Here is a 27,032-nt window from a genome sequence, read left to right as displayed (position 1 = left end):
TTTCTGATTTTTAGAGAAGATCATATATTTTCTTATTGTTTCTTGCTACCTCTCCTTCTGAAATGATGGCCCAAGTAGTGCTAAAATGCTTTTCTAAGCAATTTGAAAAGCAATTGTTCTTTACTCATGCTACTTCACTGTGTCTGAGCTCAACAGAGGTACATTTTCCTCCAAAGAAGACATGTCTGCACAAGAAAAGTGTACAAAACAGAAAAAAAACATAAGCCCTTAGTGAGTGATGCCTGCCACAGCCTATATGAAATATATTTCACCAAAATAGAATATACATATATTCTATAAATATGTATGTTTACATTCTAATTTTAATTATTTTGATTTTATTTTAATTTATTAGAAAATAAAATATAGTAAGATCTTAATTGCTATATTTCACATTACAGTTACTTCGTACACTGGGTATAAAGTAAAGAGAGCATTTTAAGATCTTAACAGATACTTCACCAAAGAAGATATACACTTAGCAAATAACCATGTGAAAACATGCTCCATATCATACGTCATCAGGGAAATGCAAACTAAAACAATAATAAGATACGAGTACACACTTGTTAGAATGGCCAAAATCCAGAACACTAACAATACCAAATGCTGGAGAAAATGTAGAGCAATAGGAACTCTCATTCATTGCTGGTAGAAACACAAAATGGTACAGCCATTTTGGAAAACAATTTGGTGGTTTCTTCCCAAATTAAACATAGTCTTAGCATATGACCCAGAAATCACAGTCCTTGGTAAGTTTAAATAAGTTTAAAACTTATGTCTACACAAAAGATATGAGTATTTTTAACAGGTTTATTTATAATTTTTAAACTTGGAAGCAACCAAGATGTCCTGGAGACGTCCTTCAGTAGGTGAATGGGTAAATAAACTAGTATATCCACACAATTGGATATTATCTAGCACTTTTATAAAAAAGAGTGATCAAGCCACAAAAAGACAAGAAGGAAACTTAAATGCATATTAGTAATTTGAAGAAGTCAGTCTAAAAAGGCTACATATTGTATGATTCCAACTATATGACATTCTGAAAAAGGCAAAACCGTGGAGACAGTGAAAATAAAAAAGATCAGTGGTTGTCAGTGGTTGGGTGAGGGAGATACAAATATAAGAAACACAGTGAATTTTTAGGGTAAAATAATCTGCATACTATAATGGCAGGCATTCATCTAAACCCATAAAATGTATAATACTAAGAGTGAGCCCTAATGTAAGCTATAAAATTTGTGTGATAATGATGTGCCAAGTAGATAAATTAATTGTAGTAAATGTACCACTCTGGTGAGGCATGTTGATAATGGGGGAGGTTATGTACGTGTGAGAAAAAGTGAATATGGGAAATCTCTGTACCTTCTTCTCAATTTTGCTTTGAACATAATAATGTACTTTAAAAAAGTCTTAAAAATTATCTATCAGAGTTACTTTAAAGGTTGTGTATTTAACATTCTCACCAATATATAACAGTTCTAGCTATACTATGTCCTCACCAACATATTAAGAATTATTATTATTTGTTACGCTTAATCTGTTTAAGCTTTTTATAATTATTTTTTTGAATCCTGCAAGTAGAGATACATAATTCTGGCTTTAATTTGTAATTTTCTAATGCCTAATGATATAATGCTTTTTAATGTACGTGTTGACCATTCACACATGTTCCTTTTTCCCATTGTTATTTTTTAACATAATTTATATTTTAAAAATCTGTGCATACCTATTTTACATATATATTATGGGTTACATAAGATGTTTCGATACAGAAATGCCATTTGAAATAATCACATCAGGGTAAATGGAGTATTCATTACCCCAAGCATTTATCCTTTGTATTAGAAAAAAATCCAATTATTCTGTTTTAATTATTTTAAAATGTACAATTAAGTTATTTTTGACTGTAGTCACCCAGTTGTACTAACAAATATCAGGTCTTATTTACTCCATCCAACAATGTTTTTGTACCCATTAATTCTCCCCACTTCCAATTCTCTCCACACACTACCCTTCCCAGCCTCTGGTAACCATCTGTAGTCTATCTTCATACATCCAATTATTTTCATTTTTAGCCTCCACAAATAAGTGAGATCATGCAAAGTTTGGCTTTCTGTGCTTGGCTTATTTCACTTAACATAAAGTCCTCCAGTTCCTTTCATGTTGTTCCATGACAGGATTTTATTCCATTTAGTGGCTGAATTGTATTCCATTGCACATAGGTGCCACATTTTCTTTACCCATTCATCTGCTGACGTTCACTTAGCTTGCCTCCAAATCTCATGAAAAGTGCAGCAATAAACATAGGAGTGCAGCTATATCTTCTATACACCAACTTTTTTATCTTTTGGGTATATAATAGGAATGGGATTGCTGGATTATAAGGCAGCTCTATTCATCATTTTTGAGAAACCTCTAAACTGTTCTTCATAGTGAATGTACTAATTTACATCCCCCACAACAGTGTACAAGGATTCCTTTCACTCCACATCTTCGCCAGCATTTGTTATTGCCTATCTTTTGGATTAAAGTCATTATAACTGGGGTGAGATGATATCTCATTGTAGTTTTGATTGCATTTCTCACATAATCAATGTTGAACACCTTTCCATATTCTTGTTTTCCATTTGTATGTCTTCTTTTGAGAAATATCTATCCAAATTTTTTGCTCAATTTAAATAGGATTAGATTTTATCTATAGTATTGTTAGAGCTTTTTATATATTGTGGTTATTAATCCTGTTTGATGGTAGTTTGCACATATTTTATACCATTCTGTGGGTTGTCTCTTCACCTTGTTGTTTGTTTCCTTTGCTGTATAGAAGTTTTTAAACTTGATGTAATACCATTTGTCCATTTTTGCTTTAGTTACCTGTGCTTATGGAATATTACTCAAGAAACATTTGCCCAGGTCAATGTCCTGGTGAATTCTCTCAATATTTCCTGTTAGTAGTTTCATAGTTTGAAGTCTTAGATTTAAGATTTAATCCATTTTTATTATATTTTTGTATATGGTAAGAGATAGGAGTATAGTTTCCTTCTTTTGCATATGGATATTCAGTTTTCCCAGCAACATTTACTGAAGAGACAGTCCTTTCCCCAATGTATGTTGTTGGCGTCTATGTCAAAAATGAATTCACTAGAGATATCTATGGAATATTTATTCTGTTCCACTGATCTATGTGTCTAATTTTAGGCCTGTACCATGTCATTTTGGATACTGTAGCTCTGTAGTATAAAGTGAAGTAATGTGATTCCTCCAGTTTTGTTCTTTTTGCTCAGGGTGGCTTTGCATATTCTGGGTTTTTGATGGTTCCGTATTTCTTTTAGGATTGTTTGCTATTTTGTAAAGAATGTCACTGGTATTTTGATAAGACTTTTATTAAATCTGTAGATTGTTTTGGGTAGTATGGACATTTTAATAATATTGATTCTTCTAATCCATGAACATAAAATATCTTTCTGTTATTTTGTATCCTCTTCCACTTGTTTTGTCACTGCTTTGTAGTTTTTATTGCAGAACACTTTCACTTCTTTGGTTAAGTCCCTTCTTACATGTTTTATTTTATTTGTAGCTATTATAAATGTGATTAGTTTATTTCTTTTTTCAGAGAGTTTATGGCTGGCATATTCAAATGCTACTGATTTCTGTGTGTTAATTTTGTATCCTGAAAGTTTACTAAATTTATCAGTTCTGATTATTAATGTAGTCTTTAGACTTTTCCAAATATAAGATTGTATAATCTGCAGAGAAGGTTAATTTGCCTTTTGCCTTACCAAATTGGATGTCCTTTATTTTTTTGCTTATGTCTGATTTCTTAAAGCTTATACACTATGTTGAACACAGTGCTTAAAGTGGATATCATTGTCATTTTCCCAATCTTAGAAGGAAGGATTTCAGTTTTTTTCCCCATGCAATATGATACTGTGTGATTGCCATATAAGGCTTTTATTATGTTAGCTATCATCCTTCTATACACAGTGTTTTGTGGGTTCATATCATGAAACATGTTAAATTTTATCAAATGACTTTAGCATCAATTAAAATGATATCTTTGTCTTTTTTTGTCAGTATGATGTATCACATTAATTAATTATGAATTGATTTACTTTCTATTGAATAATTGATAAAATGATGGTCTGTTGAAACATTCTTTTATACCTGGGATAAATCTCACTTGGTCATGATGCATAATCTTTTTAATATGTTGTTGAATTTGGTTAGTATTTTGTTGAGAAATTTTCATCAATATTCATCAGAGTTATTGGCCTGATATAATGTAGCTACTCCAACTCTTTTCTGGTTTTCATTGGCATGCAATATGTTTTCCATTCCTTTTTTTTCAGCCTATGTGTGTCTTTATGGGTGAAGTTTGTTTCTGGTTGGCAACATATCATTGGCTCTTGATTTTTTTTAATCTATTCAACCACTCTATTTCTAGATTGGATAATTTTACCCATTTACATTCCATATTATTACTGACAAGTAGAAACTAACTTCCACCATTTTATTATTTGTTTCCTGGTTTTGTAATCTTCTTTTTCTTCTTTTCTTTTTTCCTTCCTATCTTTCTTTTATTGAAAATAATTTTCTGTGATGGTATGATTTATGTTTTTGCTTTTTTCTGTTGTATGTTTCTTCACTTGAGGTTAGCATGAGGCTTGCAAATACTATTTTATAACTCATTATTTTCAGCTAATAACAACACTGTTTGCTATTACAGTGTTGTACAGGAACAAACAAAAAAAACAAACTTATAAAAACTCTATACCTTAGATTTGTTCCCCTGCTTTTTAAGCTTTTGTTGTTCTTATTTACATCTTACTGTACTGCCTAAGTCTTGAAAATTTATTATTTTCTAAATGACAAATCTCTATACCTTAGATTTGTTCCCCTGCTTAAGTTTTTGTTGTTCTTATTTACATCTTACTGTACTGCCTAATTCTTGAAAATTTATTATTTTTGTCATTTTGTATTGATTCATCATTTTATCTTTATACTTAATAGTTTACACATTACAGTTAGTCTTATACTGCTCTGTGTTTTTTGATGTATGTGCTATAACTTACTATTAGTGAGTTTTGTGCCTTCAGTTGTTTTCTTATTGCTCATTAATGTCCTTTTCTTTTTGACTGAAGTATTCCCTTTAGCATTTCTTATAGGATATGTCTGGAGTTAATGAAATTACTCAGCTTTTGTTTGTCTGGAAAAACCTTTATTTCTCCTTTATGTTTGAAGAAAATTTTTGCCAGATATACTATTCAAGTGTAGAAGTTTTGTTTTTTTTTTTTCCTTCACCTCTTTAAATATGTCGTGTCAGTCTCTTCTGGCCTGTAAGCTTTCCACTAAAAAGTCTGCTGCCAGACATATTGGAGCTCTGTTGTATGTTATTTGTTTCTTTTCTCTTTTAGGATCCTTTTTTTGTCCTTTGTCATTTAGCGTTTGATTATTAAATGACCTGAGATAGTCTTTGGGTTAAATCAACTATGTATTCTATAAACTTTCTTGTACTTGTTTATTGATATTTGATAACCAAGTACAAGAAACATTACTAATAACCTTTCTCTAGGTTTGGAGAGACTTCTATATTATTATTGCTTTCAATATTTTTTTCTACTACTATCTCTTTTTCAACCATATCTTTAAGGATAATGAGTCTTCGATTTTACCTTTGAGGCTATTTTCTAGATTCTGTAGACATGCTTCATTTTTTTTCCTTTTGTCTCCTCTGACAGTATGATGCCCCCATGATTCAATTACCTCCCATGGGGTCCCAATCACAACCTGTAAGAATTCAAGATGAGATTTGGGTGGAAGATAGCCAAACCATATCACCTGTTTTCAAACATACTATGTTTTTCTTCTGCTTCATCCATTATGCTGTTAAAAGACTTATGCATTCTTCAGAGCATCAGTTGCTTTTTTCAACTCCAGTACTTCTACTTGATCTTGTTAATTATTTAAATTTGTAATTTATCTGATAGAATTTTGAATTACTTCTCTGTGTTACCTTGAGTTTCTCTGAGTTTTCTCAAAGAAGCTTTTTTGAATTTTTGCAGGGGCATTGAAGAGTTAGTTAGTTATTGTAGTATTTGCAGTTTGGACTTATTCGTATCCATCCTTCTGGGGAGCGCTTTCCAGTATTAAAAAGGACATGATTGTTTTTATCTAAACTAATCTGCACTAAGGAGGACCCAATGCCCGGCAACACTGGGATTCTTGCAGAATAATAATAGATATACCACCTTGATGATTTTGGGTAAGATCCAGAAGAATTATCAGGCTTACCAGGCAGAGGTTCTTGTTTTCCTCTCTTGCTTTCTTTGAAACAAATGGAGTCTCTCTATTCTGAGACACCTGGAGCTGGGGTTATGGTGAGACAACTACCCTTGAGGCCACCACTGCTGGTATTGGGCTGATTCAGTCCTTAGGCCTGTATAGGACTGGTCTCACCCAAGGGCCACTGTAACCACTACCTGGCTATCATCTATGTTTTCTCAAGGACCTGAGGGACTCTACCCTCAGGAGGGGATGAAGCCAGCCAGGTTTGTGTTCTTCCTTCCCTTCAGGGCAGTGAGTTCCCCCAGGCCTAGACTGGTAGAGAGCTACCATTCTGGAGTCAGGGACTAGGGTCAAAAAATCTTAAAAATCTACTGGGCATTCTATCATACTGTGGCTAATCTTGCACTCAAACCATGAGACATAGTCCTTCCCACTCTTTCCTCCCCTTTTCACAGACAGAGCTGCCTTACCTCTTGGCCAGCACCACCACAGGCCCATGGGGAGTACTTTCAGGCTACTTCTGCTGTTCTCCCCATTTTAACTTCACATTGCTGAAGTTAAAATGAGGAGAAAGGGGCATTGAAGAGAGGAGGCAAGACAGCCTTCAATCAGCAACATCACCCTCCTCCATTTCCCGGCAACAGCCACGTGGCATGGAGAGAGAATCCACATTTGGGAAGGGAGTGCACAGTAACTGTGACATTGCATTGAGCTGAGAGTCCTTTAGTCAGCTTGTGGTGAATATTGGCTGGCCTGAGACTCATCCTTTAAGGCAGTGGGCTCCCTTGTGGCCCAGGGCAGGTTCAAAAATGCTGTTCAAAAGCCATGGCCTGAAATTGGGTACCCTAAGAACCCACTTGGTACTGTCCTCTTTGTGGTTGAACTTATACCTGAAGCAAACAAGTCTCAGAGTCTCACTCAAGACCCATGGCATATTACCAGTGTTCACTGCTGGTTATTCAGGGCCCAAAGATTCTTTAATAAGTGGGTGAAGTGCTCTTCTAGGACTGTGTCCTTCCAAGCGAGGCAGTAGATTCCTTTCTGACCTAGCGTGTGTCTAGAAATATCATCTGAGATCAAAGTCTTGGAAAGTGGTGCTCATGACTCTAACTAGTCCCCTATCCTACTGAGGCTGATCTGGTATCCAAGATGCAAGACAAAGTCCTATTTACTCTTTCATCTCCTCTCCTCAAGTGGAAGGAAGGAGTCTCTCTTTGAGTCTAGAGCTGTGCAGCCTGGGGTTGGAGGACGAATGTCACAAGCACTCTCTTAGCTGCCCCAATTGGTATCTCAGTAGGACACATGCCATCTATGCACACTGACTCTGAGCCCAGTTCAGAACTGGGATTTACCTAGGAGTTACAGTCCTTGTGGCCTAAACTGCATTTCAAGTTCATTTGGAGCCCCAGCACAATTATAGCAGAAAGGCTTGCTGGAACTCAAGTTTCAAACACTGGAATGGGTGATTCCCCTCTGGCTCAGGGTGGTTTAAATATTCCTACCCTGGACATCAGCCAAGTTCAGCACTGTCTTCTGCCGTGAAGGGGCAGCACTGAGTTCAGTGCAATGACACAATTACTGTGCACTCCCTCCAAGTGTTGATTCTCTCTCCATGTCCCATGACTGTTGCCAGGAAATGGGGGAGGGTGACGTTGCTGATTGAAGACTCTCTTTTCTCTTCTCTTCAATGCTTCTTTCAGCAATGTGAGGTTAAAACTAGGTACTGTGAGGGCTCACCTGATTTTTGGTTCTTATAAAGGTGCTTTGTTTTGTAGATAGTTGTTAAATTGGTGTCTTTGCCAGGGGAGAGTTTGGTGGAGCCTTCTATTCAGCTACCTTGCTCTGTCCCACCTCTTACAATTTTTATTTATTTGTTTATTTATTTTGAGACAGAGTTTTATTCTGTCACCCAGGCTGGAGTGCAGTGGCATGATCTTGGCTCACTGAAACCTCTGTCCCCGCAGGTTAAAGCAATTCTCCTGCCTCAGCCTCCAAAGTTGCTGGGATTATGGGTGTCTGCCACCATGCCCAGCTAACGTTTTTGTATTTTTAGTAGAGACAGGGTTTCACCATGTTGGCCAGACTGGTCTCAAACTCCTGACCTCATGATCTGCCTGCCTCAGCCTCCCAAAGTGCTGGGATTACAGGTGTGAGCCATCATGGCCAGCCCTAATTCTTGTGTTTTTAGTGGAGATGGGGTTTCACAACATTGGCTGGGCTGGTCTCAAACTCCTGACCTCAAGTGATCTGCCCTCCATGGCCTCCCAAAGTGCTAGAATTGCAGGCATGAACCACCATACCCAGCCACCTATAATTTATTTTTGAATTGTCTTATCCTCACTGTATATTCTGGATATAACAGATTTTTCTTGTATGCAACCTCGTTAGTACTCTGCTTCACAACATTTGTGTATGAGTTAAATGAGGTAAGTAAAGAACCTGGCACAGTGCTTAATACTGCAATCCATTTTGAAATTTTTTTAAATGTTTCATTCAATATCTATTTCAGATCATGGAAAATATGAAGCATCAAAGTAATTAATATCTTTAATGAATAATCAAATCCCTCCATATTCATAGTAATGTTTTATATAAGAATGCATGAATATTCCTGAACCAAACTGAGATTCGGGCTGCAATTTCTTGTGGCCCAATAACGAGATACAGATGAACTGGGAAGGAAGAGAGTTTTTATTTCTGTAACCAGCTATAGGAAGAAAGCCTGGAAATTATCACCAGACCAACTCAAAATTACAAAGTTTTCTAGAGCTTATATAGCTTCTAAGCTATATGTCTATGCATAAGTTTGCATTCTTCTAAAAACGTAAGTGATTAACTCCTTTTAATCTATAACTAAGGTCTGAGTCTTAAAGACCTTCTTCTGGAGCCTCAGAAAATTTATTTAATCTAAATGGGTCCAGGTACTGGGGTGATTACACTTATCTTGCCTCCTGCTAAATCATGGAGGTTTGGGGAGTTCCTTCAGACTCCTAATAAACTTGTTTGTAGAGGCCTGGGGAGTTACTTCATATCCCCAATAAAACTTGTTTAATTATGCTTTAAGGTTCAGAAAAGGCCTAGGCAAACCTCTTGGTGCATTTTTGTTGCATTCCAGCCTTTGCATAAGGGCATTAGCTTCTAATATTTAACTCAGTCAGTACTGAAACAGTTGTTATGAAGGCCTGTGTTACTGAGACCTGGCATGCCACATGGATACAACAGAGGATTTCTAAATTTATTAAATCTTCTGGATTTTCATAAAATAAAAAATCTTAAAGTTTAAAAGTAAACATACATTAACATCTAGCAAAAGAAGGAAGATTTAATCCCTAAGTTTGAGTATTCACTCAAAGGCATTTTAGTCTGAAAGTTATTAGGAAATAAACAAAAGATTAATGCAAAAAATGTAGCATTAACACAGTTTCAGTGCATTATTTATGTAGTATTTATACAAATTCCAAGCATTGAAATAATAGGTTATCTGTAGAATTGTGTCCAATTTTCTGCCAATAAAATTTGTCATCCTTTCTGCTTTTACTTCAGCTGAGTGCTCGTTTGAAAACTTTATGGATTTTTCTCTAAAAGATCCTTAATTTTTTTTCATTGGCATTCTGAAATACTTTTCTACAAACAGGGATATTTTGTTCAATTAATTTTTTGCTCTAAAACTTATTTTTCTATTCTTGTCTTATATAAGCTAAATATATTATTTATGCACTTTGTTTCCTGCATGTTTTAAAAGCTTCTACAACACATGGCTATGTTTTACAAACTTTATTTGGTAAATGTATTGAACAAAGATGTGTTTATACTATTAACTAGACCTAAGGAGAATATCTGTTACCCATTCTTTTTTATCCATTGCACCGTGATTGGTTATAACATCCTTTTTCTTTTTCTAGACTAGGTTTCTTCCACACAGCACAAAATACATTTTTCATCCAGACTTCAGAGTCACTTGCATAGAAATATAAAGCCATAGATTATTAAGGATTATTAACAAGTACAGATATATTTACTGGATAGGCCACAGGAATAGATGTTAGAAGCCCTGGTTTAAATCCCAAATGCAACATTTTTGTTGTTGTTGTTATATGGTTTCAGGGAAATTAAACAGGAATCTCAACTTCTTTCAACTATAAAATGGGGATACTTTGAGCAATATGTATGTACCCTACCTGCTTCCAAGTAACACCTTGAGCATCAAATGGTGTGAGATATGTGAAAGCAATTTGCTAAACTGAATAGCATTTCAAATTGCTTCTAAGAAAGCGCTCATCACAATGTCTGGTTAATTTATATGTCACCCCTTCTAAATCGCTTCCTCCTTGAAGAAAAGATGAATGAATGAAAATGTAAATTACAAGTTACAAAGCCAATAAGAATGTCATAGTACTTGAAATCCAAAAGATTTTCACCACTTGCTGTGCTTTCACAATCTTTTTCCTTCTTTAAACTTAGCAAGAAATTGTATAAACTATACTCCCACAGTCTTTTGCTTTTTTCCTTGTTTTCTTAAATATAAAATGAGAAACAGTTGAAAGAAAGAACATGGGGTTATAAAAATGTTGCTATAATAGACAATAGCATATATATATATATATATATATAAGATTGCTATTAATTGTTAGTAATAAGAGAAAGAAAAGATTTAAACTGTTTTTTTAATTAAAGCTGTGATTTTTATATCAAACATCTTTTATCAATATAAACTAATTTCCTCCTGTAGAGTTATACAGGACACATATATTAATACAACAATCTTCATTGTTACAATGTGGTTATAAATCTGATGTTTGTTTTTATGCTTTGAAAATCTGCTGGAATCATTTATTCCTTAGCATGTATAGAAAATGTTAAACATGTGCTCTGAATGAAGAGATCCCCTAAATAGGCTTTGTCTGAGCAACATGGCTGTTTATTCACCCGGGTGCAGGTGGGCTGAGTCTGAAAAAAGAGCAGAGGGTGGTGGAATAGCAGCTGGTTTTATAGGTTTGGGGTAGGCAGCGGAAAGTTACAGAAGTTACAGTTCAGGGCAGCTTTTGCAAGCTGGGAGGGGGTCATAGGGTCTGGAGTCATGAGGCTGACCAAGGTCAGTTTCAAAGTCCAGTTGCCTTAGCAGGTGAAATGGGAATAAGGAACAGTAGAGGAATGTCTCAAAGTTAATTAAGTGCCACAGGGTTGATCATTCTTCTCCTATTTGTGGTTTTCCCGTTACTTCAGACTTTCTAGTTCCAGAAACTCATCTGGAGTGTGCATGCAGTCACAGAGGTTACCATGCTGTCCGTGGTGTGGTCAGTCAACCTAAAAGACCTTACAGAAAACATGTTTCTATGCTTTTATTTAAAGGTGTCAATGGACAAGTAACTGCCTAATTTATTTTCAGTTTAACTTTTTTTTTTTTGCTTGTTTTTGTTTTTTAGGATCTAGTAAAAAAAATTTTTACTTTAATAAATAAAGTTGGTAAAATATAATTAATTCTTCCTTCTTGCTTTGGGGAAAAAAACCCCAAAAGAGTTCCATCACAGAAAATACCTGTGCTTTTTAGTCATATGTTTCATTAAAAAAGTTATAACTTTGGCTGAGAAGTAATAGGTATAAATGAACAAGGAAATATAATAATTATATGGAGATATAGCAAGTAAACTATCTTTCTGACTTTCCATTTATCAAACATTCATTGGGTATATTTCATACATTAGTCAAGTTAATTATGACTATGGAAATGTATTTCATATAGATTATAGATCACAGTATTATGGTCATCAAAATATTTGAAAAACAGTCCTACCATGATAAATTATTTTATTTATATGTTATATAAATAAAAGCAGAGCCCTTCAATCTTCATATATGTTGAATTCTGCTTCTTTTATATGAACAGTAGATTGGTATCAAAACTTTCCATTTGTTTAAAATTTCCTTCAATTTTGTTTGCAAATTAGTCAGAATACAGTAATAGCATTGTAGAAAAAAATTAGTTCTTATCACATTACCAGGAAAAGTTAGGCACATACACACATTGTAGGGTGAGCAGGACAGGGTTTATTGGGTGAAAAGGAAAAATAACTTGCCATAAAGTGAGAGAGTCCTGCTAGCAGGTTTTCCACCTCACAGATTGAATCCCAAGTTACCAAACAGGAATAGGAGGGGACAGTCTCCTCATCCCTGCAAATGGTATGAATTTCCTGAGGCTCTATTCCATCCTCCCAGTTTGTAGGCTGTTAGGAGATTCTCTAGGAATCCTTTTTACTTGACTATCTCAATAGGGAGTATAACATGTTACATTCTTGAAGTTTAAATAACAGGATTGAATATTTAGTCCTGGCTGCACTACTTTGTGTGTGTTCTTAGAAAAATTTAACCTCTTATCTCCATTTTCTCATAGAGGAACAAGGTTGACATTGATATTTAACTTATGGGAAGGGTTGTTTTTGTTGCTTGCTTTAATATTCAATGGATATTGATGTATGTAAATCTCCTAGGAGAGTGCCTGGCCCCAGAGTAGGTTCTCAAGGAATACAAACTGCAATCTAATTACTACTGCTCATATTATTATTACCCAACACACACAAGTGGATTGGCCACCTCAATATTCACCCTTGATATTTTTCTCTTGCTATTTGACCACAGGCATGTAAGTAAAGAGAGAAGTGTAAATCCAAAATAAAATACAATTCTAAGCACCCCCTCAAACAGCTGAACGGGCTTTCTCCTTAGCCAGGGCACTCTTAACTTGAAAGACTAGTTCAAGCCATGCCAGGAAGTTGGGGGTCAGAAATGCTTCATTATACCTCTCCTGCATTCACATCAACACAGACTTTAAGTCATAAGAAACGTTCTACAACCTATTCTCTCTAAAGGATACTACCTGAAGCCTTCCTCAGCATGATTAAACTTTGGTCCTCACAACATCTTACTGCAACCCAGGTGTTCTTTTCTATCAATTCCAGGTTTTTAGATAAACTCAAGCAATTGTCAAACTAGAAAATGCTTAAATCTACCTGCAAGCTGGAAGCCCCCACTTCAAGTTGTCTCACCTTTCTAGACCAAACCAATGTATGACTTAAATGTATTTGATTGAAGTCTCATGTCTCCCTAATGTATAAAACCAAACTGCAGCCCCAATTACCTTGGGTACATGTTCTTGGGACCTCCTGAGGGCTGTGTCATGGGCCATGGTAACATATATTTGGCTCAGAATAAATCTCTTCAAATATTTTATAGAATTTGACCTTTTTTGGTGACAGAAGTCAACAGGTAAGGCACAAAATACAGAATTTGTACATGGGTGGGGATGACAACATTAATAAACTTCCTCTTCATGTATGTCACTTATTCAAAATATCAATGGTATCCTACAAAAAAGCAACACTCTTGTCTATGAAATATACCTTATATACTTCTAAAGGACTGGGGACTTTTAAAATTTGACAATAATAATAGTCAATATTTACACAATAATATTGAACTCATGCCTTGGGTTATTACAGAGTAAAAACAGCAAAACTTCAGGTTGCTTCAGTTAGGAGCAGAATCTGGTGGAATGATTCAGAAAGTAATATAATTTAATGTTCTTGCACATGAAAGGAGAATTATCAGAATTCAGCCTGCAAGTTTTTTCTCTAAGCTTAGACAACCAATATGTTTATACAACTTCTCTTACTCTCCTAAAAGCAGCAATAGAAACAATTTGCAAATCAAAAGTGGTCAGAAGTAGGTTCAACAGACCTTTCACTGGAGCATAATTGACTTCCTCAAGTAGCACTGAGGTACCTTTATGTTTAGCAACAATGTAGAAATGGTAGTACTTATATAGAAATTAACCTGTTAAAGGCTCTGTACTCAGAATCTGGACAGTCACAAAAGTCATTATTTTTTCCAAAGAAGCACTCAGCCCTCCTACATGCTGTTTGGACAGTGTATAGACAAAGATCTCTAGAAGAAAATAATGTGTTTTCAAGAAGTAAGTAGCAAGAATAGAATTAAGGCAAAGGTGTTATTGAAGTATAATTCACATAAAGTAAATTTTAAATATCTTAAAAGTACTGCTCAATGAATTTCTACATTTGCATATACTAGTTAGACGACTACCCAGTTCAAGACATAAAATATTTTTTTCACTCCAGAAGCTTTATTGCTCCCTTTTCCAATTCATAGCTTTCATAGTAGTCACTATGCTAATTTTTTCATTAGAGGTTAATTTCTGTCACTGAACTATATAAAATTGTACAAATATATTATTAAATAGGAATGTTAATTACATATTTTTACATTAGATTTATTGTTTACTTTAGTCAGTATATTTATTAATGTTAAGTGCTTGGACTTAGTTATTTTCTAATAGTGAAACCACCTTTGCAAAATTATGACTGAGAGTGAAAGAGATCTAACCTAACCAACTCATCTTTAAACTGTCCTCATTCCTTCCTGGGCATAGGCTAAATTCACTTTGTGAGTAACTTAGTGTACGGCTTACAGTTTAAAACAAAGATGATAACAGCCCTTTCCCAAAGCAAACCTCCTTCTTGCCTGGGGACTAGACTGTCTTTATAGGACTACCAAATTAGCCACAAGATTAGAAATTGTTGTTTGGGAGTCATGCAGTTGGAGGCCACTAGATTCTGACTCTCCCTAAATTGCTCCTCAGATGTGTGCTTGAGATATTTTGCAGACCCTGCACTTGAAGGATCAAGTGGCACCACTCAGATCAATAAACTGGCTCATCTGATCTTGTGGCCCCCACCCAGGAACTGATGCAGCACAAGAGGACAGCTTCAGCTTTCCTTGATTTTATCTCTGACCCAACCAATCAGCAGCACTCTTGACTCGCTGACCTTCCCTCATCTACCAAATTATCCTTAAAAACTCAGATTCCTAAATGCTCAGGGTGACTGATTTGAGTAATAATAAAACTCCAGCCTCCAATATAGCTGCATCTGCATAAATTACTCTTTCTCTATTGCAATTCCCCTATTTTGATAAATAGGCTCTGTCTAGGCAGTGGGCAAGGTGAACCCATCGGGCAAGGTGAATCCATTGGGCAGTTACACTAGCCAATAATTTCTGCTAGAATTTTCAATTAAATGCACAATATTCATTATTAACCTATCTATATCTGTGATCCAGGTAACAACTATAGGCAAGAATATTATTGACAAAAAGAGTCAAACTCTAAATATATTCTGAGCCAAATGTGAGTGAACATGGCCAGTAACTCAGCCCCAGGGAATCCTGAGAACATGTGCCAAAAGGTAGTCAGGCTATAGCTTGGTATTATACAGTTTAGGAAGACAGAAGGCATCAATCAATACATGCAAAATGTACATTAGTTTGGTCTGGCAAGACAGGACAACTCAAAATGGTGCTTTCAAGTCGTAAGTGGACTCAAGGATTTTCTGATTGGCAATTGGTTGAAATAATTTATCTGAAAACCTAGACTCAATGGAATAGAGTAGCTGAGTTAACATAAGGGATTGTGGAGAACAAGGTTCTTATTATGCAGATGGAGTTTCCAGGTAGCAGGCTTCAGAGAGAATAGATTGTAAATATTTCTTATCATACTTAAAAATGTACCCAACTCTTAGTTAATTCTCCCCTGAGTTAAGGAAGATAGCTGGAAAAGGAAAGGGATTCTCTACAGAATGTAGGTTTTCCCCACTAGAGACAGCTTTCCATATCATAGAAATATATTTTGAGATATAATATTTCAATTTTTTTCAGGGCCTGCTATTTTCCATGTTTTGTCTTATTGCTACCAAGAGTCAGTTTTGTCAGTCTTAAGGTCCCTGTTTTAATGTTAATGCTGATCAGCTGCGCCTGAAATCCAAAGGGAGGAACATACAATGAGGAATGTCCAAATACCCATTTCTATCATGGCCTGACCTAGTGTTTCAGGTTTACTTCAGAATGCCCTTGGCCAAGAGGAGGGGTCCATTCAGTTGGTTGGGGTGTTTAGAATTTTATTTTTGGTTTATGATATGCTGTGTCCCTGAGGGTAGACTAGATAAGTTGTGGTGATTACATAGTAATGTTCTATTCCTGAATACAGTCTATGTATGTGCCATGTTACTTTTCAACTCCCAGAGTTCCTTTATATAATTGTTTTATTTGACACAATACAACAATCTAAAGTAAGAGGGCATTAATAATTTTCCATATTTTATTGAGGGTTATAAGTGGTGTGTTTCAGAGAAGTGAAATGAGAGATCTGGCACTCAAAAGACATCTAATCTCTCTGTGCAATACTACTTTGCTTCCCTCTTACTTGTAATGATTATGATAATGCTAAGAGTTGTGTATTATAAAAATTATACACAAAATGCATATAGTTTAGCTTCAGAATGCACCATAGCATGTTTATAGTTTTCCTCTTTTTTACCCTGTTAAAGGCATTTTTATGGATGAGCAGAGCAAAGGTATATGCTATAATTCCTAGAAGAAAATAAGATCATCATAGTGTTACTGAAAAGGGGTCCCCATTCAGAACTCAAGAAAGGGTTTTTGGACCTTATGCAAGAAAGAATTTGGGACAAGTCCAGAAAGTAAAGTAAAAGCAAGTTTATTAGAAAAGTAAAAGGAAAAAAAAAATGGCAACTGCATAGTAGAGGAGCCCAGAGGGCTGCTGGTTGGCTATTTGTTGTTGCTGTTATTTCTATATCATATACTAAACAAGGGGTGGATTATTTGTGAGTTTTCCAGGAAAGGGATGGGTAATTCCCAGAAATGGGGGTTCCTCCCACTTTTAGACCATATAGGGTAATTTCCTGACATTGCCATGGCATTTGTAAACTGTTATGACACTGGTGGGAGTGTTTCTTAGCACGCTAATGCATTTTAGCATACAATTAGCAGCATGGATGACCAGAGGTCACTTTTGTTGTCCTCTTGGTTTTGGTGGGATTTGGTTGGCTTCTTTACCACAGGCTATTTTATCAGCAAGGTCTTTGTGACCTGCATTTTGTGCCAACTTCCTATCTCATTCTATGACTAGGAATACCTAACCACTTGGAGAGGGAGCCTAGTAGGTATCAGCATTTTTTTACCCAGCCCCTATGCAAGATGGAGTCACTCTGGCTCAAATGCCTCTGACAATAATATTAGAAGTGGGGAGGGGAGTAATAAAGGAGAAATGTTAAGACTTGTAAAATTTGACATCTGATCTCACTTAACAACTATAGAGCATGCAAGTAGATTATCCTAGACCAACCCTGATTCCTGATGATCTCAGGATGAGGGGTCATGGTATTGTATCACTGAGGTTTTCTTCCACTCTTGCAAAAACTAGGTTTAGAACACTTGGTTATACTCATCCCTTAGAGGTGGTTTTTGTGCAGTCAGTCTTAGTAGAAGTAGGAATAGTTTACATCACATTTTAAGATTTCCTTGAGCTCAGGGTTTTATGATTCTTTGGAGATTCATAATTTTCAGTATCAATGACATTCTCTAGTATTAAGCTGGATTTTTCTAATTTACTGGACCCCACTAAATAGTGCCCTAGTGGTCTGAAAAATGAATGTGTGCACCCAACCCTGAATACTGTATTTAGTGCACTTGTCACCATTCCTCTCTTTGCATATTTTCATCCAGAATTATCTCTTTTTAGAAGGAAAAAAAAACCTTTGTAAAAAAGCAGTGTCAATTGAGTCCTGAATTCACCATGTACTAGCTATACAAAGTCAGGGCTCAGCTTCCTCATTATAAAATAGAGAGAAGTTGTATATATTCCCTAAGGTGCTAAATGAATTAATGTAAATAAAACTTGTAACAAAATACCTGGAACATACAATATGAATTTATAAAAGCTAATATTGTGTATCTACCTATCCATATAGTATATTGTGTGTGTATACATATATAGATATATGTACATACTCTATATGCACACACATATATAGTGCATATATACCATATATACACTATACACACACACACACACACACACACACACACACACACACACACACACTATACTATACTATACGGATAAATACACACTATTAGTTTTGTCTATATATCAGCATATTCCTGATTTGAGATTGAGTATACTTATACATATTGTATTAATAATGTACAGATTTATATATATAAATATGTATGCATATATACATATAAATCTGTATATATACTTTATACTATATGTAATCTAATAGGTATTATGTATATATTATCTCTATATCTGCTAAAGTTCAATTCTGAATTAACTTTAAAATTGGTGCCCCTGTTCTATATTTTGTACTCATTTTTCCCTCACCTGGGATAATATTTGGAAAAAGCACAATTACATTGCACCAAGCTAATTTAATAGCTCCCTAATTGATTTTCTTCTTTAATTTATGATCTACACCGCAAGCATAGTATGAAAATGTCATTGCCCTATTTCAGTATCTTTGACATCCATCCAAAAAGCCTACAATGATCTATTGAACTTGCTTAGTATGACCCACAGAGCCACCAGGATCTTGCCCAACTTAAATTTTAAACTCATATCCTGAAGCATCCCATATCTCCAATCATTCATACCGTCTCCTGCAGTTATCTTTCAATATCTAGCTATTGGACATTTCTTAAATAGCTGCTTAGATATAGACCTTTACTTCCTGTCTATAAGAAAGACACTTTTACCCACTTTTTCATATCATAAACTCTGAGTCATTCTTTAAGTTTAGATAAAATATTTTCTTCCTAAAACTCCTAGGCAGACATTCTCCTCCAAGTTTTCACAGTGCTATCAATTTTGCCAGCGTAATGTTTCTCTAATTATATAACAATTAGTTGTTTTTGGGTGCACAGCTCTTTGGTTGAACTTGATACTGTTTACTGAGAGAGATGTCATCTCTCTCAGTAAACAGTATCAAGATGTACCCATTGTCAAAGATACCTATCTCTCCTCTGTGCATCCATAGCACGCTCAGTCTACTTGTATTATTACACTTAACACAATTCATTATTAATTTACTTTTCTGTCTCTGAATCCATCTCCCATTATGAGTGTCTCCAAGACACAGCACTTATTTGTTTATACATTTATCAATAAGCTCAGGGTTTGACACCGAAGAGTTACACTCTTAATATTTGATATTTTTTATTTGTATCTACATAAAACAAACTAATATTTAGCACATCCCTGATCTGAGCTAGTTAGAGTATCCATTTCAGTTAGTTTAGCATAAAAAAGAAAAGGAAGGAGGAAATAATTTCTCCTAAACTCTGCCCTATAGGAGGCCAAACAAGTTACTTAGGAATTTTTAATTTATTTACGCACTATGTTATATTTTTAGCATATTTGTCAATTGTGCATGAGCATCTGTCTATATACTTCCAAATATTTGATAAGACATGTTCAGCTTGACTGACAAGGTTACTGTTTTGTGCCCTTGTCATTTTCACCTTATCGACATCTGTCATGCATTTTGAGTGGTAAGGAGATGGAGTCAGTAATTTATACTTCTGCCTTTATTTTTAAGTTTAGGCCTTTCAAACTCTTGAACTGTGCCTGACTTATTATCTGTGTCATTCCACACGTTACACATGTTCGAAGCACTTACTTCATTTTTTGTTGCTGTCTCAGACACTTACTGATATTATCAATCAGAGACAGTGAATTATAGTACTAAAGTACTCCCTGTACTATTTCAATTTGTACCATATATAGAACTGAAAGTATAATAGACTATACTAGCCACTCTCCACTAGCTAATGGAGAAGGAAGAGAGTGGCCTTTAGGGACAGAAATAGTGACATCAGAACAGTAACCTGAAATTAGTGAATCTCATTTTCATTTTCAATCCCTAAATACATTATGAGGGCAGCCCCAAATATTGTCCATCTGTTTTCATAGGAGGTTAGAATAATGAAGAATATATTTTAATTTATACAAAAACATAATTCGTACTTGTCAAAGTAAGGAAACAGTAACTGTTTTTCAAAAATTATATAAGCTCCTGTTTTCTTCTTTTCTTCTTCCATTAATTAAATCTTTCTTCTATTCTTTTTTTTCTCTTTACTTTTACTTCTTTCTAGTTTATTCCAATCTTTCAATTTTATTCCTTTCTTTCTTGTATCATTTTGTTGATATATTATAGTAGTATATATTTTATAGTACATATGACATTTTGATACATGTATGTAATGTGTAATAATCAAATCTGGATAATTGGAATATCCCTCACATGAAAACATGTAACTTTTCTTTGTGTTGGGAACATTACAAGTCATCTCTTCCAGCTATTTTGAAGTATACAATAAATTATTTTTTACTACTAACAAATACTGGATAGATACTATCAAATACTTATTCCATCTAACTGTATTTTTTGTACATACTAACCAACCTTTCTTCATTCGCCCTCTCTCCTTCTTCTTCCATTTCTATATCAAATATTTAATAGTTTTTGTGTGAAAAATGCCATACTATGACTTGTAGAAAATATGGATTTAAATAAAATTAACCAATTGATATGGTTTGGCTGTGTCCCCACCCAAATCTCATCTTGAATTGTTGTTCCCATAATCCCACATGTCATGGGAGGGACCCTTGTGGGAGGGAATTAGGTTATGAGAGTGGTTCCCTTGTGTTGTTCTTGTGATAGTGAGTTCTTGTCAGATCTGATGGTTTTATAAGGGGCTTTTCCCTGTTTTGCTCAGCATTTCTCCTTTCTTTCACCATGTGAAGAAGGATGTGTTTGCTTCCCCTTCAGCCAAAATTATAAGTTCCTGAGTCCTCCCTAGCCACACTAAACTGTGAGTCAATTGAATCTCTTTTCTTTGTAAATTATTTGGTCTCAGGTATATCTTTATTACCAGTGTGAGAAGAAACTAATATACCAAAGAACCAAAAAATGTTGTTTTTTAAAAATAGCTTTCTAGTACACAGACAAATGAGGTAGTAAATGGTTTCCTTAGGAAGAAGAGAAAGGTGGAACACAAAAATACATTTATGATGATAACCATAACAAATAATGATTAACAGAGCCCTACCAGCTAAGAAAGATTTATTAGAACCATAAAAATAGAGAAAAACTGAGGGTTCCACAGCCTTAGGAAAAAGAAAATTTAAATTTATTCAAGGATAACATAAAATGTTTTAGTAAAGATGTAACAGTTGAGTTTGGTATTCATGGATAGATTATTTAGTACTGGTAGAGAACATGCGGGTAAAAACCTGGTTTCCAACCAGATGGTACATGATTACCACTTGGAAATTTTACAGTAAAGATTCATAGACTTCTGAATCAGAATCTTACTGTGGCTCATTAATGAAGAGCTTTGAGAGAGGCCAAGGATTTTTCATTTTTACAAATGGTCTGAATTAAGTGGATAATCCACAACTTAGTGGTGCTCTCCATCCCTGGATTTTAACAACTTGATACAAGGCTCAACAAGATCTGGAATCTGGAATCATAAGTAAGTGGAACTGAAGGCACATAGATGTATATAAAGAAGAAATGGTTGATAAACGTGGAAGGTAAGTGGTTGCTGGAGAATGAGCCTGTTGTACACAAGGTTAATATTTTTGGTACTTAACAGATATTTTTTTTTTTTTTTTTTTTTTGAGAGCCAAATTGCTCTTCTGGGCTTTCAGGATCCAGCAATGATCAAAGTAAATATTCGTTCTTGTGGTGCTTACATGCTAGTTAGGACAGACAAATAAGAAGCAAATACAGAAGAAAAAAAAAAGGCAAGATTATCTCAGACACTGTGTGCTATTGTCATAGGACCAACAGATTCCTACGCCCACTGTCTTGTAACAGACTAATACACTGAGACAATAGGTTTTGAAGCAGAGAAAGTGTTTAATGATATCAGAGTAGCCAAGCAAGGATATGAGAGAGACTTCCAAATGCATCTCCCTGAGGAGTTCTGGGTTGTGGGCTTTAAGTGGGTCATAGAAGGCGAAGGACTAGAAAATTAGAGTTATTAACTGGTCAGGGTTAGGGGGATAAGATCATCAGGATGTGAAAACTATATTCTTTAGTGTGTCCTTCAGAACAGCTGCCATCAGTAGTTTCACTGATATGTGTAACCTGCAATATCTCAAATGGAAAACTTAAACATTTCAAAATGTTTAAGTTATTATCTATAGAGTAGTTAAGGGGAGCTCTAATCGTGTGACAGGGTCTGTGTCATTCAGGGGCAAAACAACTATAAGCAAGCAGGTTAGAGAGCAAGCTGACCTAATGATTTTTACTGAATTCCTTGTAAGCTTGGTTTATTTTCGTTTCTCCCTCATCTCTTCTTCCCTGTTAATTACATAAAATTTATAGAGATGGTTTTGCTATAGAGGAAGGCGGACTGAGGGTGGGGGTAATGGGACAATATTGTTTGGATGGGACTTAGCAAGAAAAAGGGGCCATCCATAAAAAAGATAGGGAAAGAATATTTCAGGGAGGGGAATGGCACAGGCAAAGGCCTTTAAGTCCAAATTTACTTGATATGTTTGTAGAATAGGAATTATGAAATCAATTGGTAATGGATCAGTATGTAGTGCTTTCATGTGGGAGAGGGGCTGATGTTATTGTATCCCGCAATATTACTTTTGGGGGAATATAAAAAATCTGGAATGTAGGGAGGCTATTAGAAAAGTCTAGCTGAAATTTATTTGTAGTAGCCAATTTAAGAGGTAGTAAAATCCTTCCCTAAACTAATCTCAGAATGGCCAGGAGATGACCAACCATGTTGAAAGAGAGTTTGGAGATGAAACTATCAGATTGGGTACTGCTTAATTGTGAGCTACCAAGGTAAACAGAAAAGCCAAAACTGAATTCAAAAGTTTAAGACTGTATGATGCTACTTAACAGCACTGCCATGCACAAAAATAAGGATATCTGTTTGGAAGAGGGCATCTAAAAATTTTGTTCTGTTTACGTTAACTTTAATCCTTTTTAAGACTGAGAATGATGCTTTCTATGACTTATTTGGGGGTATTTTAAGTTTGCTTTAGTTAAGAGAAGTGCTTGGTATATGCATTACTTGACAAGCATTATTCAATTTGCTAGGCTTTTTTTTTTTTTTTTTTTTTTTTGAATTTGACCTAAATAGAGTGCTGGGTTGGAAGGATTGAAGCCCAACATTCTTAACTTGGTTCTAGCCCTAATTGTGTAATCTTGAGTCAGTAATTTTTCAGATATTCAATTTCTTCATTTAAAAGGAGGAATTGAACATGAAGTTTTGGCTTCTTCCAGCTCTAACAATTTATGATTTTGCTACTCTTTTGCTATTTTGTTTAACCTAGGGAAAAAAATTTGAAATGTTCTTTACTTAAGTATAAATTAATTGTATTTTCTAGAATGTATTTATCCTCTATCTTTAGTGATTAAACACTCTCATTAGTGTCCAAAGAGACAACACTAAAAATTAGAATTAATGACTAGGAGAGAGGTTCAGGTGGTTATTCATAGCCATTTTGTATATTTTAAAAATAATATAGAATAACATCTCATCATGGGCAATCAGCAGCAAAGTTGAGATGCACAATCAAGATCAATCTTTTACCTAAACCCTTCCCAGGCTCTCCACATCATTCTTCATATATTTAAGCCAATTCTAATTTCCTCTGGTTATAGTTTTTTTGCACGTATTATTATTCTGAAATGACAGTATTTTAAATATTGATACAGTCATAAAAAATTTTGGAACAAATTGTCAAATCATGGCTAAGATCAATAAAGGATATCAAAAACACTTTTACTTGCTTCTAAATTGTAAGACTTCAGTTAGCAGAAAGTAGATTATGCTGACACGAAAAATAACTTTTGTAAATTAAAGTTGATGCTAAGTCTAAACTCTGCCAAATACCTCGGGCAAGCTATTTCTGTGAGAGCGGTACACTCTCATTAAAGGTAAAACAAAGATAATTGTACCTGTCCCCTACCAACTGCACAGTAAAATTAAGAGTATTAGTGAGTGATTCAGTCTAGTGCTTTGTGAATCTACAAGGCATGAGTAAATAAAAAGTTCCATCATTTTATTGGGGCCTGTGGCATGTATCTTATCTTCTCTCACCTTTGCATCCTCATCTGCAAAATGGGAAGACTAATAACCCTCTGGCTTACCCAATTAATCTCAATGTGAATTAATGAGTAAATGATGACTTTATACAGCCTGATGTAGGGAAAATTATATTATTGACTGATTCATAAGATGTTACAGTTTTGTACATAAATGCTTAATCTCATTTTGTAAAGTAGGTGTGCTTTGACAACTATGACTATACTGCTTTTGAACTCAGCAACCACATCTCTATTTATTGAACAAACCAATTTTTTTCTTTTTTTTTTTTTTTCGAGCAATAGTGTCTTGCTCTGTCACCCAGGCTAGAGTGCAGGGGCAAAATCATAGCTCACAGCAGCCTGGAACTCTTGGATTCAAGTAATCCTTCCACCTCAGTCCCCTGCATAGTTAGGGCTATAGGCATGTGCCACCTTGTCTGCCTAATTAAAAATAAAATTTTTGTAGAAATGCATTCTTGTTGTGTTGCTCAAACTCCTGGCCTCCACTGATCCTCCCACTTTGGCCTCTCAAAGTGCTGGGATTATATGTGTGTGCCACTGCACCTGGCCCAAATCAAATTCTTAATAAAATTCCTGAACATGTCTCTTGGTTTATTCTATATGAAAAAAATTATTTTTAATTTACCTTTCAACAAAAAAGTGCAAGTTAAACATGATTTCTCTGAAATTTATCTTAGTATAATTTTTCTTGCTTCTTTCCCCAATTCAGAAGTTTCATAACTAAATTATATTTTCTAAAACATACATTCATGTTTATAGCTGTGAATATGAACCAGAGTAACAATAAAAATAATAAATACGTAGACATTGTATATATTTATCGTAAATTGCTGTTACATAAATACTATAGTGTAATCGCAATTGTGAAACTTACCTATCAAACAAGAGTGCAGAACAAATTGTCAGTCATGTACCAACTACCTAGATGTGGTAGATGTTTACATTTTGCCATGGTAAGGGAATTTTTTTTCTATTTTCTTTCTCTAACATGTCAGCTTAAAATGAAATTTTCATTCACACATTAAAATGACAAAAGTAGAATTTCCCTCCTTTTTTCCACATTTTATTTTAAGATAACCAGATGCATGCATCTTTGAAAAGCTAATTTCTAAGTAATACTATTGTTTACTACTTAGAATCCCTTGCTTTCTTTTCCTAAGGTTATAAACCTACAGGAATGTGAATTTACACGAAAATCACTGATATCCTCTCAGGAAAAGAAAAAAAAGTTTTTACAGTTGGATTAATTTGAATATCATTGCTTTTTTTGCCTATAAATGAAACAGTCCACATTTATTTCCTTTCTTTCAAAATGTTATTGAATCTATAAAAATCAGTTAAATTTCAAAAGTAGATATGATGTTCTGAAACTTGTTTTGGCCTAAGCATGAAACTAGTGGGGGTTTGTTTGTTTGTTTTGGTTTTGTTTTTTTAGGGCTAGATTTACCTAGGATGAAATTTGATGCTGCAGGTGTCCTGCTGTGTTTCTACAGTAACAATTAAACAATTCCGCATCGACCTAATTACATTACATTGGCTACACAGAGAGAAGTGGAGTTCTTTTGTTTTTGATTTTTGCTTTTCAGACTCACACTGGTTCAGTAATGAGACAAACTCACTAGGCAGGGAGGCCTTAATGCTGAATATGTTCTTCAGCTATTTTTAAGACAGTTTTTAGCTGATACTAAAAGTATGCTTACCTGGGGTAAAGAACCACAGCTCCAGTTTTCTCTTTGCTCTCTATTCCTCAGTGCTCATCAAGAGGACTCTTCTTGGATTCAGTGAGACCCATTCAAAACCAGGTAAGGAATAGTCCCTAAGATACCAAAACATACCTTAGCGTACTTACTTTAAAATTTTATATTTTTCTATGAGTAATAATATTTATATATCAAAAAAAGAACAAATCTATTTGTTGCCTATATCAGAGACATACTCCTTCTTAATACTCAACACATAACAAAGTATTTAAATAACATGATGTATATGTATCTTTTAGTTTACATATTCTCTGTGAGTCTTAGTTCAAAATATCTAAGAAATAATCTAATTAGATTAGCCCAGAACAGCTTGCCACTCCTTATTTAATCAGTTCTAGGTTGAGTAATAGCAATAGCAAAAGCTTTGCAGACCCTTAATAAAGATATTTTGTATGTTATAGAACAAAAACATTGAATTTGGGGTGGGAGAGTGGCTATTACCAATGTGAGAAAGATTTCAAATGTTTACTTAATAGCAGCTTGCCATATGAGGGGATTTTTCTCAATTCCCAAATAAAAGGTTGACCGCTTGCCAAAGTTTATTTTAAATGTTCAGGTAAGAGCTGCAGAGACCCAGCAAAGTATTAAATATCCAAAGAGAAATGGTCTTCAGAATGTCAGGTTCAACTATTTCGTCAATCAACACAAAATTAGATCAACTGTGCACAACTTCATCAAAAGTACAGCAACTGAAAATAAATTCTACTTGGTTCATGTTAGTATGAAGATATTTAGATATAGCAGCAATGTTGTATTGTGTTACTAATGTGAACTTCAACTGCTCAATGCTGTATTTTTAGTGTTAAGTACAGACTATTTTCAAAATAGCATTGCTCTTGTTATTTCCAGAGCATATTTTCATTAAAAGCATATACATCAGAATCAGAATTCACCTTCTCTTAAAGCAATGCTCCAATTCATCTCTTGTGTTTACCTCTGGGTGCCTGTTGCACCTAATATTTATTCCATCTGA

At 34.8% G+C, this 27,032-nt stretch overlaps 1 long non-coding RNA gene across 1 annotated transcript in view; it reads right to left on the bottom strand.

The window, feature by feature from the left end:
* LOC116531495 overlaps nucleotides 1-26,139 on the bottom strand; it is a 130,085-nt gene extending 103,946 nt beyond the window's left edge. The window contains exon 1 of the long non-coding RNA XR_004260452.1: nucleotides 26,000-26,139. This is a non-coding gene — a long non-coding RNA (uncharacterized LOC116531495). The remainder of the gene's footprint in view (nucleotides 1-25,999) is intronic.
* Nucleotides 26,140-27,032: the final 893 nt, after the last annotated feature.

Source organism: Sapajus apella, unplaced genomic scaffold (assembly GCF_009761245.1).
Source record: "Sapajus apella isolate SASKATOON/1434 unplaced genomic scaffold, GSC_monkey_1.0 scaffold3, whole genome shotgun sequence".
NCBI classification, from domain to species: domain Eukaryota; kingdom Metazoa; phylum Chordata; class Mammalia; order Primates; family Cebidae; genus Sapajus; species Sapajus apella.
This window is presented reverse-complemented; position numbering and strand designations above follow the sequence as displayed.